This window comes from Leptonychotes weddellii, chromosome 1 (assembly GCF_054177405.1).
Source record: "Leptonychotes weddellii isolate Sample4059 chromosome 1, ASM5417740v2, whole genome shotgun sequence".
In the NCBI taxonomy this organism is placed as follows: domain Eukaryota; kingdom Metazoa; phylum Chordata; class Mammalia; order Carnivora; family Phocidae; genus Leptonychotes; species Leptonychotes weddellii.
The window spans coordinates 177,333,129-177,350,808 of NC_138369.1; the positions used below are offsets into that span (position 1 = coordinate 177,333,129).

Here is a 17,680-nt window from a genome sequence, read left to right on the forward strand (position 1 = left end):
AGAAAGGGCGTATGAGAAATTCAAAGCCCTCATGCTCTACCCTAACTAGACTTGACTCCTAATCCATTGTCTTTACTTCTCACAGTCAATGTCACCTTGCCTCTAACCGACAGTCACCCTATATCAACAACACGCCATTAATCTAATTAATCTGCACTATGTTAAGTATTCTCCAGACATGAACAATTTATGAACTGCGACATTCTTCTGACATTTAGGGGGCTTTCCCTCCACTGTTGTGTTAATGATGTTTCACTGCACTTTTGGATTCACAAACTCTATAAATATTATTCTCAACCGTCATTGCATTGTATTTTCCAAAGCATCCTGGGTCAACGCTAAATAAGGAGACAGAGAAAATCAGTTTTAAAAAGACCTGAAGGTGAACTGTAGGGGCAGCTACATTTTCAAATTCGACTTCCCCAAAGAAGATTTTCTGGTCCTAGTTTCAGAGTTAAATCATGATGCAACAGCAGAATGAACTTGGTGCTTTTGGTCTGAAGCACCTCTTCATGCGTTTCTATTATCAGTGTGTTCTGTGCTCTGAATCTTATCTCGGATATCTGACCCAGGTACCTGTATTGGGAATCCTCCCATTCTAGGGAAAAGAAACAGGAGCAAAAGGTGCATGAATCTTTGTAGGCTCCTTACCCCATCTAGGTGGGTGCTCACTTGCAAAATGCTTCTGGCCCCTCATCTGAACACTTGACCACTGATAACTCTACAGGCAAATGAGGCCCATAATGGGCAAAGGATCGAGGTTTATAGCTAATCACAGAGAAACTAGAATCATTTCTAATATTATCCTTTTCATAACAGTGCTGGTGAGCTCTGAGCTTGGATTTTTCCACTTGCTGCATGAATATACGAAGACTATAAGAATACGACTGGGGGAAAAAAATCAAATAGTTGCTACAAAAACCCCTCAGCCCACAGGTTGCTGTGATTTTCACTTGAGTATGCTCAAGGGTTCATTTTACTTTCGACTTTAAAATTCACACTCAATTTTGACACAAGACGTATGACTCAGTTCTTTACAGTACCAATCCTGTAAAAACAGATGAGTCAGCCACCAGTTATAACAGCAGATTATTGCAGTATTCATCCAAACATGCCTTATGCTGACTAGAGAGGGCTTTCAAGTTAATGAGGCAAAACCCACAATGTCCCAATAGAACATATGCTGTCCTGTAATAAGGGGGAAAAAAAGAACCAAATATAAATACTAAACAATATAGTATCATTGAAGTGTAATCCCTTAAAAAAATCAGGCATCTTTACTTTTCCCATCATTTGATTATTAATTTTAGAATAGCTGCTCTCTTAAATCAAATCTATTTTTACACAAATTTCAGAATTCAGAATCCCCACATGAACCAAGAAACCAGAGGCTGACTTTTCTTAACAGGTTTCCCTTTCATAGCCAAAGCATCCACTGCAAAAGAAAATGAGGTTAGCCCTAAGAAGAATGGTAATCATTCAATAACACGGGCTGTAAGCCAAAGAAGAATTACAAAAATAAGTCAATCTTGTGCAATAAAAAGCCCCAAAATACCCCCCAAACCTGAGTAAGAACAAGTTCAAAATTAAAGTACTGTTTATTTTCAACTCACCCAACAAACTGCTGAAAAAAATTACATTTTCCCTCCAGAAGGAAATGATGACACAATGCCATTTTCTACCCACTGAGCATCACAGGATGGGTATCAAATACAGATATGACATCCTCTCACTTATGTTAATGCCAGGCAATAGAGCCAGAATGGGAGAGTTATTAATTCATTCAACAGGGACTGAGCACCTACCATATATCTTCTATTCCTCTATTTATCTGAGGGGCTTGGCATACAAAGGGTTGTGTGGTGGGGGTGACAGGTGTAAGCTCCAGTTCACCACTGAAATAAAGTTACAACTGAGGGGGCCTGGAGACGGGGTCAGGGAAGCCTTCACAGATGCCATGACATATAAGCAGAGGCTGAAAGCAGTAGAAATTTGCCAGTTAGACAAGGCGAAAAAAATGTTCCAGCAGAGGGCATGTGATGTGCAAAGTCACAGATGTGTGAAGTAGCTTTGGATGTTTGGAAAACAAGCAGTGTTGCGTGTCTGTTGCAAAAATTGCAATCTAGCCGTGATGAGAGCTGTGGCTACAAATGCAGGCAGGAACTTGATGGTAAAGGATCTTTAAGTCCAAAGAGGTCAGCTCCTCCCTTGCAGAGAGGGGAGTGACATGACCAGATTTGTGTTTAAACGAAAGATACTTCCTGGAGCTGTGTGCAGTGAGATCCATTAGGGGATGTTCCCGCAATTCATATGACAGGGAAGGCAGGTTGGATTTGAGGAGAGAGGGAAAGGGTGGATTTGTGTAGGATCAAGAACCTGGAAATGGTTACCAACCTCTGGGGTTTCTGACTTGAGCTACTGGGGTAATGAGTGTTTTCTGAGCTGAGAACAGGAATACAATGGACATAAATTCTGGACTCGGCTGATGTAGATGGGAGACACTGAGGCAAAAGGTGTCTTTTGAGTGTCCAGAAGGAAATGACAAAGCAAAGAGTTTGTAAGATTAATGTATTCTTTCTGTCGTTACCTAGGACATTCCAAGTGCTGGTTTCATTTGCTATGAAATTATATGCAACTAGTTTTGATGATTTACAGTGGAGGCTCGGGAGAATAAAGACTCCTGCAAGGATTTCTTTGATAGCTTTACGGCAAGTGTTTCAAATAAGGGCACTGCAGCCTAGGGTATCACTGGGAACCTTGCTAGGAGTCTGACTGTTATCAATATAATTTGCAGTGTGAGTTAAAACCACCAGCACTGGTTTGGTGAGAATTAGTCATGGATCAAAACCACACATCCTGAAGTCAGGATTATATTGCAACAGCATCATCCATCATAAATAACTGTTTAGTTATTTAGTTAATCATAAATAAGCTTTTAGAAAACAATCCTTTAAAAATATAAATTAAACTATGTCACTACACACTTCCCAGTGGTTCCTGCTTTCCCTCAGAGCAAGTGCCTTCAAAGTCCTTATAATAGCCCACAAGGCCCTCCATGATGCACCTCTTCTCCTCATCTCTCTTCATTTCTCATTACTGTCTTCCCCCAATCACTGTATTCCAGCTACACTGGTGTCTTTGCTGCTTCTCAAATGTCAGACACTTGACAATTCCCTTTGGCTGAGAATGCATTTCCTGCAGATTTCTCTGCATGGTTTTGAGTTATTAATCAAATGTTATCTTTTAAGTGAGTCCTTCCTTGCCCCTTGATTTAAAATTATGGCAAATCCCTATTACCTTCTCCTGCTTTATTGTCCCGAAAGCACCAAAGAGGAGTTTTTGTACTTTCTCTGACCATCATAGCCGCAGAGAATGCTAACATGTTAATAGCAGCTGTAGATAGGATCGAGATGGGGTGTATTAGAGCAGGCTGAGCTTATGCTGCCGTGACTAACAAGCCCCAGATCTCAGTGGCTTAACTGAGAAAGCTTAGTTCTTCCTCAAAGTCTGCCTAAGTCAGGTGACTCACTGTGATGGCTCTCCTCCATGCAGTGACTCAGCGATCTAGGCTCTTTGCATCTTTTGGCCCCACTCTCTCAACATATGGCCTCCATGCTTGCACCCAAAGGGATTGTGTTGAAAGGGCACACAGAGCCTTTTACTTAACTCAGGCTAGAAGTGACATACAGCACCTCTGCTCATGGTCCAATGGTCAGCTCGTCCCATGGTCCCACTTAACTATGAGAGGGCTGGTTAGAAGTGTAGTCTTCTATGAGCCCTTCAAGGCAGGAAACCTGGACACTGGTGCACACTCCTCAGGTTTCACACAGCAGCCAGCTTTGGAATGATCTTCTTAAGATGCGGCATGAAGCAATGGAGAAAGTGCAGGAGTAGGATCCAGCAGAGCTGAGCTCAGATCTGGTTGAACTGATCACTACCTATGTTGCCTTGAGTAAGTCAGTTTTTAACTCTGGGTCTCTGTTTTCAAATCCACAGAGTGGGGAAAATAATACATAGCTTGCTTGTATCAGAGGGATTTTTTAGTTTCAACTATAAAAGTTTGCAAGCAGAATTACCAAATTTAGGCTAGTATTGAAATGCAAGTACATACATAATGCAGTATGAAACCTAGAAGCCTAACTGGATGAGATATAATGAATTATACTATTTTACATCAACTTTGTTAGAGCCATAGAGAATGGTACCATTTTCAGTCTTGCTTGCTTAACAGCTGTGACACCTAAGCAGTGAAGTAAGGAACTGTTTATGTATCAGCGTTGGTGTATTTTCTATGTATGGAGCATGAAGAAAATGCAAAGGAAACTGTGATATACGATAAACATTATATATGATAAACATTAAAGATTACCCAAAGCATGAGTTTGCAGCCTCTGAAGACACTTTTGTGTTATCACTGCCTTCAAGAGTGAATGAATGCAATATTGGCAGCTCACATGGTATCTTACACTCTGTTCCTGGAGGGCGTCCACCTGGATCCGCTATTGCACAACAAAGCCAACCGTATGTTCCAAGGATTGATGTGTAGTTAGGACAAGGTATAATATGACCAGCTATCAGCTATTTGAAAAATTTCATTAGAATGTATTTAAGGATATATCAAAGTCCTTTAAAAACATTACTTTTTATAGATTTGGGTAATTAATGAATATATTTGTTGTCAGACTTCAAAAAGATACTGAATTCATATGTAATTATTTTGCAAGTCACCTCCAGATTATTGATGATGGCAAAATATTATGGTAACAATGGTAATAACGGTATTCTCTTTATCAGTTTTCTAGATGCAAAACAATCTTATCAAAAGCAAGTCTAATCTTTTAAATCCATGTAATGTGAGATACTCAAAGGTGTGAATTCTATGATTAAAATATGCTTTGGGTTCTCTGGAAAACTCAGTGGAATCTATAGCATTAGGATAGGAAGAGTCCAAGTCACCTGTTTCAAATTAACAAACTGTCCCTGTAGAGAACTTCTTTTTGACTCAGCCTGCCATTTATTTTCTGAGAAAGCTCATTTCACTCACTTGTATCTATGTCTGATAGAAAAGTATTTCCTACATTAAGCAGATTTGCCTCTGTGGAACCTCCACCCATTATTCTAGTTCAGAAGATGTTTTTTTGCAGTTAGTAACAGTACTCTACACGCACTAAACATTAGGAACATCCTGTCTGTCATTTAAAGGTCACAGATTCACAGCCTAAAATATTAAGAGTCCAGAAACCAATCAGAACTACACTAACCAAGACACAAAAATCCATATAAGAAGTTTCTAATTGAACTTTGTCATGGAATTTTTCTGCCTAGTCATTGGCCCACATAACTCTACTGTGACAAACAAGAGAAATGGATCCAAAAAAGCCAGCTGCAAATAGATACCCACAGCCACGTGCTGGAATACAGACAGCATATCAATAATGAGATAAAGCTTCTGAAGCCGAAGGTCACTGAACCAAGATTTCTGACACATATCCAAGTGCTGACTTTTAAAATGGAGAGTAACAGAAAGCACAGTGAATTTTATAGGACGTTTTATGCGATGTTATGATAAAATAGGACCAGGTTATTGCAAAGTGAATGCTCCTTTGTTTCCTTTTACCAACAACTTCTATGCATTACCGCCTTGACCCCAGGGTCTGGGTTACTTCCCGCCCCCCACAAAGATTACAACCTTGAGAATGACTGCTTTTCTTCTTTCCTTCTCTTTAGACACTTCTGCCATCCTTTTTTATAAAAGAGATTCAGAGAGCTGGTCACAGTGCCAAGCTGATGATCATATACTGTGTGGACGTTTTTGAAATAGAGAGTGTACAATAATAAATGGCCCAGGTCAAACTCCCTTTCTACACGGCAGTTCAAAAGTGTGTCAAAAGTAGCGCACATGCACACACAGACACAGATGCACACAGCATGAACCACAGTCTCTTATCTCACATCTGTCTCCCTACGAATCTAGTTCTTGTTCAGGTTTGACAGTATCATGCTTGTCTTTAATAAACACCATCAATGGTTTCCTGCTATGGCCTGTGTATCATTCACATTGAGTCTAGACTGGGGCCGGCAAACAACAACCTGAGGGCCAAATCTGGTCTGCTGCCTATTTTGTATGCTTATCATTTTTTTTATTTTTACATTTTTAAGAGTTTGAAAAAAATCAAAAGACTAATATGTTGTAACATTCAAATTTCAGGGTCCATAAATAAGGTTTTATTGGAACACACCCATACTCATTTCTTTACATACTGTCTGTGCCTTTTGAGCTACAAAGGCAGAGCTGAGTACTTGCAACACAGACCACATGGCCTGCAAAGCCTAAAATATTGACTATCTGGCCAAATAAAACAAGTTTGCCAACTCCCAGCATGTGAGAATGGACCTCCTGGGGTTGGGTAGCGCCTAGCCTGTGTGGCTCTATACTAAGCCCTGATCTCTAATACTCATCATACGAAGGGCTTTTTCCCTAGGCAGGCAATTAAGATTTTCCCATAAGCTAGGCCCAGATCAGATTCTCTCCAGCCTTCCCATCCTCTACTTACTCTTTTCTTGGTGCCCTGTGTCTGTTTATGTTGCTTCTGTGTTCTTGCTGTGTGCTCTCCTTTATCTGTTGGTCGATATCCAACATTGGAAGCACAGCTCAGATGTCACTTTGAACATGGCAGCTCAGAAATGTGCCTACCTAATCTGATTTCTTGTTTCTATGAATTTGCACAGGGTTTTGATGTTCTCCGACACACTTCCCATATCCTGTCTTGCACTATACTTCATTATGCACTTGTGTCATTTCCCCTGTTTTGTCATACAATCCTTAAGCGTAAGGACTTGCCTTAGTTACGTTTGTACCTTTTAAGAATGGTACCTTTTAAGAATGCCTGGTACTGATCCCAGTAGACTGAGAGACTAGTGCCAGGAACCATGCCAAGCCTCTGCACACACACACATAATCACATACTTCCTTAGTTGCAGGGTCCAAGGAAATTCCAGTGGCATGGCAAAAGACCCAAGTTAGTGCTCTAATAAAGCGGCTGTGGGGAGGGGTGGCTCAGTTCCATAAAAATAAACAAAATCTTGGAAGGACACAAGCCCAGGACCCAATCCAGGATCAGGAAATATGCTGAATAACAGACAGGCCCTACACATGGGCGATGTTCAATACATGTAGCAGGATTCCAGTCACCAGACCAGCGTCCAGGACAACAGAACCAATAGAAAAGGGGATAGCGTGAGGCAGTGGAGTTTGGCCAGGAGAAAAGATAAGCCAGGTCTGAGAAAGACTGGGGTTCTAAAGAGTTGACTGGGCAAAAGTCCAAAGACAGAAATCACACTCAAAGTCAGAGCTAAGCTGCTACCAAGACTGTGACTGGAGCTGTGTCCCGAACACTGGGTAAGGATTCTTTAAATTATTCTTGCTGAGGCTTAGATGTAATTCTAGGATCTAGAGAGCAGAGAAAGTTATGAAGAAGGCTTCCGTGGCCCTAGCAGTGGGGGAAGACAAGAGACCCGGAGGGAGGGACAGAACAGAGCCTGGGAAAGGCCAGGGTAAGAGGGAGCTAAACGAGCACTAACCACCTACCAGGCCTGTGATAAGGCTTTTACTTACAATATCTCATTTGGCATGCACAGGAGTTCTGCAAGGAAGCAGCATATCTCCATTTTACAGAAGAGGAAATTGTGGCTTAGAGAGATTATAAATAATTAGTGGAGCTGAGGATTGAAGGCAGACATGAATGAACCCAAACCAATTCCCCTTGCTCCCTACCACTACACGTCATAATTCTTCAAGAAATATCTATTAAGTGAGTAATGAAGATAGAGAAATTATAAATGGACTCTCTTTTTACCATTCAACATGGTGAACCGGATAGCATGTTGGTGGCTGTTTTTTCTCTTATCATGGGCCCATTGAACTCACAACTCACTCATGGATACTCTGTGTCCCACAGGCCAACATGCACATGAAAGAATCTAAGAACATACTGGTTGCTCTAGTCAGTTGCTTTGGATTTCTGGCCTTCCAAGCCTTTCACAGACTTGTCCAAACTTCATTTCCAGACTTATGTTAGTTTGCACAGTCCTCCTGGGCTACTAACTGTCTTCCAATGAACCCTTGTACACCTCGTTCCCTGCCTGTTAAATGTTACCTCCTCAATAAAACCCTCCTTGATTGCTTTATTCAGAAAGCTATCTCTTTCTTTCTCCCACTCTGACAGCATTTCTTTCTATGCCTTTCACATGGCTCTCTACTTGATCTGAAATAATACTTGCATACATACTATAAACTCCAAGAACTTTAGCGTTTGTGTACATCTTTTTACCCACCCCCTACAGAGCCTTAGAATAGCATTCATACAAAAGGTGTTTAAAAATAGAAGTACTAAAGAACAATGTATACATGAAATTTCACTTTCTTAGACTCCTCTACCTGGGCATTTTTTTCCCCTCGAGGTTTTGTTCTCACACTCACCTTATTTTGACTTGGTTCTTTCTGGTCACTGAAATTCTTTAGAATGAAGCAGTTGTATGAAACGGACAAAGATGGCATATTGAAGGTAGACTATGGCTCTTTGTTTTATACTACCTGCAAAGCCAATGTGACGACCTGAGTCTAAAAGTTCTTTTCACTACCAGTCGGATGTATGGGCTTATTGCCACACAATCTGCTTTTCAAAGTCTTTAACAAAAATACTGATTTGATCCTATGATCACGTCCTCTCTAGAAGTACTATTTAAATTACTATATAATTTCTTTTCTTATATAATTTATATCATTGTGACAGTCTGATAGTTCGCAGGGGCCCCTTGAAAGCCAGTTTGGATTACAGGGCAAGACTTATATTTAAGACATTTTAAAAGTATATTAAAAAGGATTTTTTCTCATTTGATAAATATTAATGCATTTATTAATGGACAATCTAAGGGTCCTAAATTATGAAAAAATAATTTTGAGTTTGCAGTGATTACAAGAAAAAAAGCTAAAATATGAAATATAGTCTTCTGGAAATTGCACCTTAAAAATATTAATGACAGAATATCTAATGGATGGCTTCTGCTGGATGATAAGTGCCCTAGTTTTGATATATTTACAGAAGCTTCCCAAAATGTAGTCAATTTTTAATTATCTGTGTAAATAGACAATAGTAGCTGTGTATATTATGTATGATAATGGTCAAACTTAAAGCCACTTATATTGGCCTCTAGAATGTATTAAATATTTTAAGGGATATTGCTTTAAAATTCTTTGCTTAACTTAATATTAAGATTATTCTATAAGCTAGCAAGTAATAAAGGGATTCTAGGGAATAATAAAAGAAATGTTTAGCCAGGATTTAAGAATTCACTAGGATAATCTATCCAATTATAAATTTGACTACGATTGAGGCTAAAAATAATGTACCTATCAATAAAGTGAATTACAAGAAAAAAAGAGAACATCCTGTATGGGATTATCTGAGCCAATGCTTTCTAGAATCCATTTTTTACTTTTCATGTTATTATATGCAGTTTTAATATGGTATTACTTCTAATCTTTCAAGTACTGCTGTCAGATAAACCTAATTATTTCCTAGAAGTGACTTGTTCCTGAAAGAAAAATGCAGCAGAAAACTTATTCACCCATTTAGATATATTTACTTTACATTAAAATATTTTCTTCTTTATTCTTTTTCTAAAATAGGAGGATTCAGGTGGGTGAGGAATCAGACATATTGGCAAAGGTAAGAGTAAGTAAGGGTGGGTAGAGGAGGGGGAAGGAATCCCCAAATTTGAGAGAGCCTAGACCATTCTTCATTAAATCTCTAAGAGACCCCAGAAAATTTCCACACAGGCACATACAGATATTTCTTGGAGACTGCTACGGACTGAGTATTGGTGTCAAGATTCATATGTTGAAGGTCTAATCCCAATGCAATATATTTGAAGGTGGGGCCTTTGAAAAGCAATTAGATTTAGATGGGGTCATGAAGGTAGAGTCTCCATGATGGGATTAGTTCCCTTACAAAAAGAGACCAGAGAGCTTGGTCTCTCTCCATCCCGTCTCCCATCTGGCTAGCAAGAAGGCAGCTGTCTGTAAAACAGGAAGAGGGGCCAGACCAAGCACCCAACCATGCTGACTGATCTGAGACTTCCCAGTTCTTAGAACTGTGTGAGAAATAAATGTTGGTTGTTTAGGCTACCCAGGATGGTATTCTGTTACAGCAGACTGTACAGACCATAACCTGGAGGAACGTCAGTGTTCCTCTCATGTGGCCCTGAGTTCTTGGCCGACAAAATCAATGAACCTTTGTGTCACAGCACTGATGCTGACTACACACAGCTTGCTGAAGACACTGGATCTTTAACTCTGTGGCTGGGGACACTCTGTGCATTTGTGAGGGCGATGCTGAGACAGTGTCTGGTCCTACGAAATTAACTCCTAAGTATCTGCAACCCTCTGAGATCCATACTTAGACACCTGATATGGTTGTCCAGGACACTGACTTCTTGAAGCTATTTAGTTTTAGTCTCATTTGTGAAAAGAAGAAATTATACTATTTTCTTCTTTGTAGCTCCATACTTTATGATGCTCAGACTATTATCCTCCTAACATTCAGCTTTCTGACACAGCAACGAATGGTTCAATTTAGTTCCTCACCAAATGATTACTCAAAGAAAGGGAAAGGGCTCAGGATCAGGTGTCACCCTGAATTCAAAAATTAAGCAGTAATTTACATTCTTGAAGTATCATTGAAATCCTTGCAACAGATGTCTTTTTTTTCCCCAAACTGAATAGATTCAGTAGAACCATCCCTGTTCCTTTACTCAGGGCTAGATCCTAACATCAGAGGCACCATCAGTTAGTTTTTGTACAGGATCATGTCTTCTTATTCACTGTTGTATCCTCAGAATGAATTAATATGTAAATCTTAGGCTGTATAGTCAATCCATTCACTCATTTGATTCAACAAATATTTATTGAGAGCCTACCATGTGCCAAGTACTATTTCGGATGTTTGAAATACATTAGTATGATTCCTGTCCTTGAAGAGATTACATTTTGGAAGCAGTAGGGGAACAAGCAATAAACATAATAAAGTATAAATATTGTCAGAAGAGATTAAATCCTACAAGGAATAAAAGAATAAGTCAGCAGTATAAGGAGGATCAAAGGAAGGGATGCGAGTGAGTTGACATACAAAGACTTGAAGGTGGTGAAAGAGTTGGCTAAGCAGACACCTGGAAAAGGACATTTCAGGCAGGTGGTACAGCTAGCGCAGGAGCATAAAAGAATCCCTGATGGACTGCTATCTCTATTGAACTCTTGAGTATATTTCATTCCAAAGAGAATGATCAACAAAATTTGATTGTTTGATTGGGTCTTGGACACATGCTATACATCCTGATAAACCTACTCATAGCTCATCTGTGACATAGCTTCTGAATTAAAGGCAAAGAAGAAAACAGGAAGAGATAGAATAAAATATTTTTTCATGTTTGGAAAGAAATTCAATTCACTTCTTTAGAAGATTAAGGTAGGATTTATAATGTTTCTCTCTCTCTCTCTCTTTTTTTTTTTTGTTGGAGCTCCTTGTTAGCTGTTTTGTCCTTCAGGAAAGGATATGGAGTGGTATGGATTGAAAAGGTTACACTGTCATCATTTGCAAACGAATTCTATCTGGAATGAAAATTTGCATAGTTTTACATCGATGTTGTATTGTTCTATGTGGTATTTTGTCAAAACTGTATGCTGTCTACAACAAATATTTACCTTTATGTATTAGCACATTTAAATCAACCACAGTATTAGACACTCACACTATGAGAATAGTAACAATTGGCAATGTGGACAATACTCCAACTATAGAGAAGATTTACCATATATTATTTTTAAAAGTTTACAGAAGATACTTTAACCTAGTCTTGATCTATTCCATGAAGGAATTTTAGTGGACTTGAAAGCCTCCAAAATTATTTGCAAAGCTGTGTATTCATAGGAATCTGTTAAATTATCCAACAGTTTTAATGACAATTTTAAAGGCACCTGTGACAGCCCCCTCTTTGGGAAAAAACAAAGAACTTAAAAAAACACTGACTTAGAAAAAAGCACAGATGGTATTTTTTAAGGGTTATTTATATATCAGAAGAGTACTCTCCCAATTTATGAACAGTTTGATTGCTCACAAAATTTAGTTTTGTTTTGACCAAAGTGGACCTTTTGCTTTCACATCTTGATTTTTTAGAGAAAATGTTTTATTTTACCTGCTATAAATTTTTATAATGAGGCAGACCTTAATTTATTTCAATCAACACTGATAAGCACCTACCATACACTGGGGGATACAATAATGAAAAAAGATAAAAAGACCAGGTTCTTGCCCTTGAAAATCTCACAGTATATCAAGAGAGATGGAGACACAGCGACTGGTCATAAATTGTGAAAAAATATGATCAGGGAAATGAATTCAAGGGCGGTTTTATCCCTGGGATAACTGAATTCCCGGGGAAGGAATTGGTTATTGGTACTGGAAAGATGAACAAGTTTTTCCAGGCCCAGGAAGAAATCAAGAGTGTTCTGGGCACAAAGAACAATAAGTATTAAAGCAAAAACGTTCAGTTTTGTGAGAATACAGGCTTGGGAGGAAGGTGTGGGGGATTTGGCCGAGAGGAAGTCTGGTAAGGTGAGGCCAGACTACAAAGAGCCTCGGGACCATCCTAAGCATCTGGACTTGTGTATGTCAGGTGATGAAGTACTGAAGGTGTCAGATAGAGGAGAGATATAATCAAATTATTTTAGAAATCAAACTCTGGTGGATAAGATGAGGCCAGACTGAGAGTACCAGAAGCTACTGAAAAGAGATATGCTTGGATTTGTAACAGAATATAGCTACTCTTGTCTCTATTTTATTTGTTTATTTATTTATACACCTTTCTTCTTTATTGTAGCCTATAGAAGGATCACAACCTGCTTTCAAAACAATTCCATGGTTCAGAGAGAAAGGCTGAGTAGTAGCAGAATGGGCAAGATTCACTTCACTGTTGTCCTTCCATGGTTATTTCAGATTGAGGTATATTCACTTTCATTGTAGAAGTCTAGAACACGTCTAGTCTAGAAATTTTCTTTCCCTAACTTCATGCATCTAATCTATCAACAATTACTATTGTTTCTTCCTCCAAAACATTCTGAATCTGACCTCTCTTTCTTCCCAGGCCATTACCTGAGGAAAAGTCCCCATCTTCTCTCCTGCTCCCCAAGATGGCTCCAAAGTGGGGTCTCTGCTTTCTCTCTTGCCCTTCACAATCTGGTGCCCACATGAAAGTGAGTGACCTTTTAAAATAAAATACAAATCAAATCATTCTCCAGAGGCCCCAGTCCTGACGAACATCTGTGTATTTCTATTCCTTTTTTGTCCATGGAGATATCGGTCTTATTTTTGAGCCCTACTGCAACTTTTTATTGGCTAAGTGCTATGTGAGCCCTATGGAAGGCACTTCACCTCTTTGACTCTTGGTTTTGTTTGTTTGTTTCATTTTCATCTTTCAAGTGGTATAATAACTCTTGAGCTTACTTCAGGGTTCTAGATATCAAAGGAAGGTGAAGGCATTTTAAGATTCAGGAACCCCACTTAGGGACAAATCACACGTCCTCCAAACACCATGGCCCTGTTAATTCTCAAAATCTGCCTGAGCGAAGGCAGTCCTTTCTGTTCACAAAATAAGCCAAGAGTTCAAGTCAATCAGTCATAATGAATTAGGTAATAAAGTAAGTTGACCCTTCAGTGAAGAAGCTCTGGATTCCTCTTTTTTTTTCTTGCAAATATTGTGTTTATGACATGAATGATCAGAAGTCACGGAAAGGCTGCCCTCCTATAACTTTATTCTGCCCAGGAAACATAGCAAAGTCATTGGGACATTTGAAGCAAATTAGAGCCAGAGCAGAGACCAGAAGCACAGCCAGTTTCCCACTTTTCTTTGTCCACAGGCCAAAATATGACAAACGTACTGGGGCTTGGAATTTGAAATTAGCAAGTACAATTTCTAAAATACTATGGTGTTTTGTTTTTTCAGGCATGAAGTTGTGTGAGCTCAGTATGTTTTAATTATGTAAAATAACCCAATTTACACAACCAATTAAAGTCAAACCACTTTTATTTTTCTCAATGAATGTTGTATAAACCTTGAAGGTTAGAAAGTCAACCAAAAAAGAGTTCTAAAAGGGAGCTCTTTATATCAGCCACGAATCTAGAAATCTTTCTTTTTATGGACAGTTACTTGACTGTTGAATAGTTCTGTTTTCATCAAGTAAAACTGGCCTATGTTGGGATGAATATATTCCATTTCATTGCTGCTTCTGTACATTTCTTTTATTTTGCATGAATATGGCCAGATGAATCATACATAAAGAAAGCTTAGTTCCTCCAGAACACTGCTATTTTACAAAGAGCTCTGCTGCCAAATTCAAAGATAAATTCAGGTTTTAGGTATCAGAATCTTTTTATAGGTCCCAGGAGAATATCTCGTTCAAATAATAAAACAGCTCAGCGATCAGAGGTTCTGTTCACCTGTTGTGTCTCCAGAAATACGATATTCTACAAAGTCTGAGATAATGAAGGGTAAGGCATTATCATTACCCTTTTTCAAAAAGCTCAGTCAAAGGAATGAACTGTTTTATGAAAACATCATATGGAAACTTCAAGAAATAAACTCAGGCAATTCTATAAAAAAAGGTAAAGGAAAAACTTAAAAATCTGGAAATGTTCAGAAATCTGGTTAACAATCAAAAAGAAGCAAACTATTTTGACAGAATAGAAATAGAAATATTAATTTTATGCCAAAATATCATTTTGTTAGTAACTAAATTGCTCCTTTTAACTCAAAGGGTATTCATTTAAAACCCTTAGGTTTCTTTTTAGAAATTCCTGTTAAATAATATTTGCCAGAAATCTGTTGATGCAACTTTAGAAAGACCCTAAAATGGGAAAAAAAGTGAAAATAAAATCTAAGATTCAGTTCAATCTACTGGGATGGTACCATTATTTATATAATCAGAGAGAAGCAATTTCCTAATCGGAAATCAATTTGACTTGTTATTGAGGAGCTTGGTTACTGATTATCTGTGGCCATCAGACAAGAAAGTGTGCAAGAGAAGGAAGAACATTCAAATAAATCTCTTATGCCCCTTTTCAACAAAAGTCTTCTGGGACAGGAAGGCTAACACTATAAAGTTTTGCTGGTTTCATGTCTATTTCACAGATACCTAGTCCATTATTGAGAGCAAACAAAGGGGCATAGTGAAATTAAAATAATTATTGAGTCCTTCCTCTTTACACTTTACAGATACTTACATAAAGTAAACAGATACTTATATGTTTTACTTATTTTACTTATATAAAGTATCTGTAAACAGATACTTATATGTTTACCTTATTTCTCACAACAATCCAATAGTTATGTATTGTCATTGATGCTTAGCATATAAAGAAAGTAAGGCTCAGAGGTGTTAATTAACTTGCCGAAAGTCCCCGGGTTACTAAGTGGCAGAGGTGGTGATTTGAATAGGAATATGCTTAGTTCAAAGCCCATTCTGTGTCCATCACATCAGAATTTGTTACATATGTTCCTTTTGGGTAGTTTTAAAAAGGTAGAAGGGTTTATGAAATAAAGGAACTTCTGATAAACTGGATATAAATGACCTTTTATAGATTGAGTCATATATGAACATACAACACACATATATAATTCATATATTGAATTAATGAGTGTCATGCATTACATTTGTAAAGTATAAAATTCATGAAGAAAATAGGCAACCACAATTTTTATTTAAATCTTAAAATACAAATGACCACTCTTGGCTTTGCCTAAAATGGATTAAACCTGTACAAAACATGGTTTTGCTGGAGCCAGCAACAGCCGTTAGCATGCGTTAGGAATAAGTGCCCACGATTGCAGAGTTGGGGGCTGAACGGACCATGAGTATGGCACGTACAGACCCACATCCTGAAGGCACAGGGCCAATACCATCAGTCTCTATTTTATTTAATTTAAAATTATCAGCTGCTGGTAATGTTTTTAACAGAGGTCATTGTGGTTCAGTGTTATTGGATTTTGTCTTATTAAGCACTTAAATTGCTTGCTAGAATGACTGAGGAACAGAGGTATATTTGGAGGCCTTAAGAAGGAGTTAGCTCTTCTCTGTCTGACTTATTTTACTTAGCTTAATACCCTGGGTCCATCCACGTTGTTGCAAATGGCAAGATCTCATTCTTTTTTATGGCTGGGTAATATTCCATTATATGTATACACCACATCTTTATCCATTCATCTATTTATGACACTTAGGCTGCTTCCATATCTTGGCTATTGTAAATAATGCTGCAATACATATGGGTGAATATATGTTTTCAAATTAGTGTTTTCATTTTGTTTGGGCAAATACCCATGAAGGCTTTCTTGACAATTTTAAGTTACTGTACCGAACCCATCTTTTCTAGTGATACTGATGAATTATGGAGCAACACTAATATATATTCTCAGGAATATTGACATGTAAGTACTTGTAAGCAGCTCCACAGTGATGGTAAATAAATTAACAAACCCACACTATATCATTTGAGGTACACTGTGAAGCTTAGGTTTGTCAGCCAATTTGCTTATATTTGTGTGTTATAAAAGTCGTCAGAGCTGGGAAACATTTATGGAATTCAAGCTGTTCGCAATCAGCCTGCATGATTGTTTTTTGCCATAACAAAGTTATATTTTATTAATGGAGAAATTTTACTGGTATCTAGAAGTTGAGTGTCCTGTTATTTTGTGTGTTTTCTGTGCAATGCTTGGTATGGTTCTGAGAGTGGAACAATTACAAAAATGAAAGTTAGCAAACACTAGTTTATGTAACATAGCCAGCCAAAGCCACTTACTCTTTCAAGGTGAAAGGTCTAGAAGGTTTTGTTAAGAATTTAGGACTCAGGGGCGCCTGTGTGGCTCAGTTGGTTAAGCAACTGCCTTCGGCTCAGGTCATGATCCCGGAGTCCCGGGATCAAGTCCCGCATCGGGCTCCCAGCTCAGCAGGGAGCCTGCTTCTCCCTCTGACCCTCCTCCCTCTCATGCTCTCTGTCTCTCATTCTCTCTCTCGCAAATAAATAAAATCTTAAAAAAAAAATTTTTTTTTTTAAAGAATTTAGGACTCAAATGTGTTTGCTTTAAGACTGATTCAAATAGGGCACCTGGATGGCTCCATCAGTTGGGCATCAGGCTTAGGCTCAGGGCATGATTCCAGGGTCCTGGGATCAAGTCCCGCATTTGGCTCATTACTCAACAGTGAGTCTGCTTCTCCCTCTCCCTCTGCCCCTCCCCTTTGCTTGTGCTCACACGCTCTCTTTCTCAAATAAATAAATAAAATCTTTTTAAAAAAAGACTGATTCAAATAATAAAAAATTCAGTATCAAATTCTAAATACATGGAGCTTCAAGTAACCATATCATGATATTCACCAGTATTTCTGGCACTATGTCAGCATTTGTCTCAAATCAGTTTAAGGAATTTGTCAGCCAGAATCTCAAAATAATGACCTTGCAAAATACTTTGTCAATATTTCACTAATATCACTATGATATATTGTCATTTGCTTATTTATTGTCTGATTTCTCCATTACAACTCTTTGAAGGCAGCAATCGTGTGTTATTTCTTTGT

General features: G+C 38.3%; 1 protein-coding gene and 1 long non-coding RNA gene across 3 annotated transcripts in view; one reads left to right on the forward strand and one right to left on the reverse strand.

Moving 5' to 3' along the window:
* The window catches only part of CYYR1 (cysteine and tyrosine rich 1), a 183,347-nt gene that overhangs the window by 128,552 nt on the left and 37,115 nt on the right, over positions 1 to 17,680 (reverse strand). The window lies entirely within an intron of this gene.
* On the forward strand, positions 9,647 to 17,149 carry LOC145716874 (uncharacterized). Its single transcript, XR_014139830.1, has 2 exons — positions 9,647 to 13,055; positions 13,198 to 17,149. It is a non-coding gene; the product is annotated as an uncharacterized LOC145716874 (long non-coding RNA).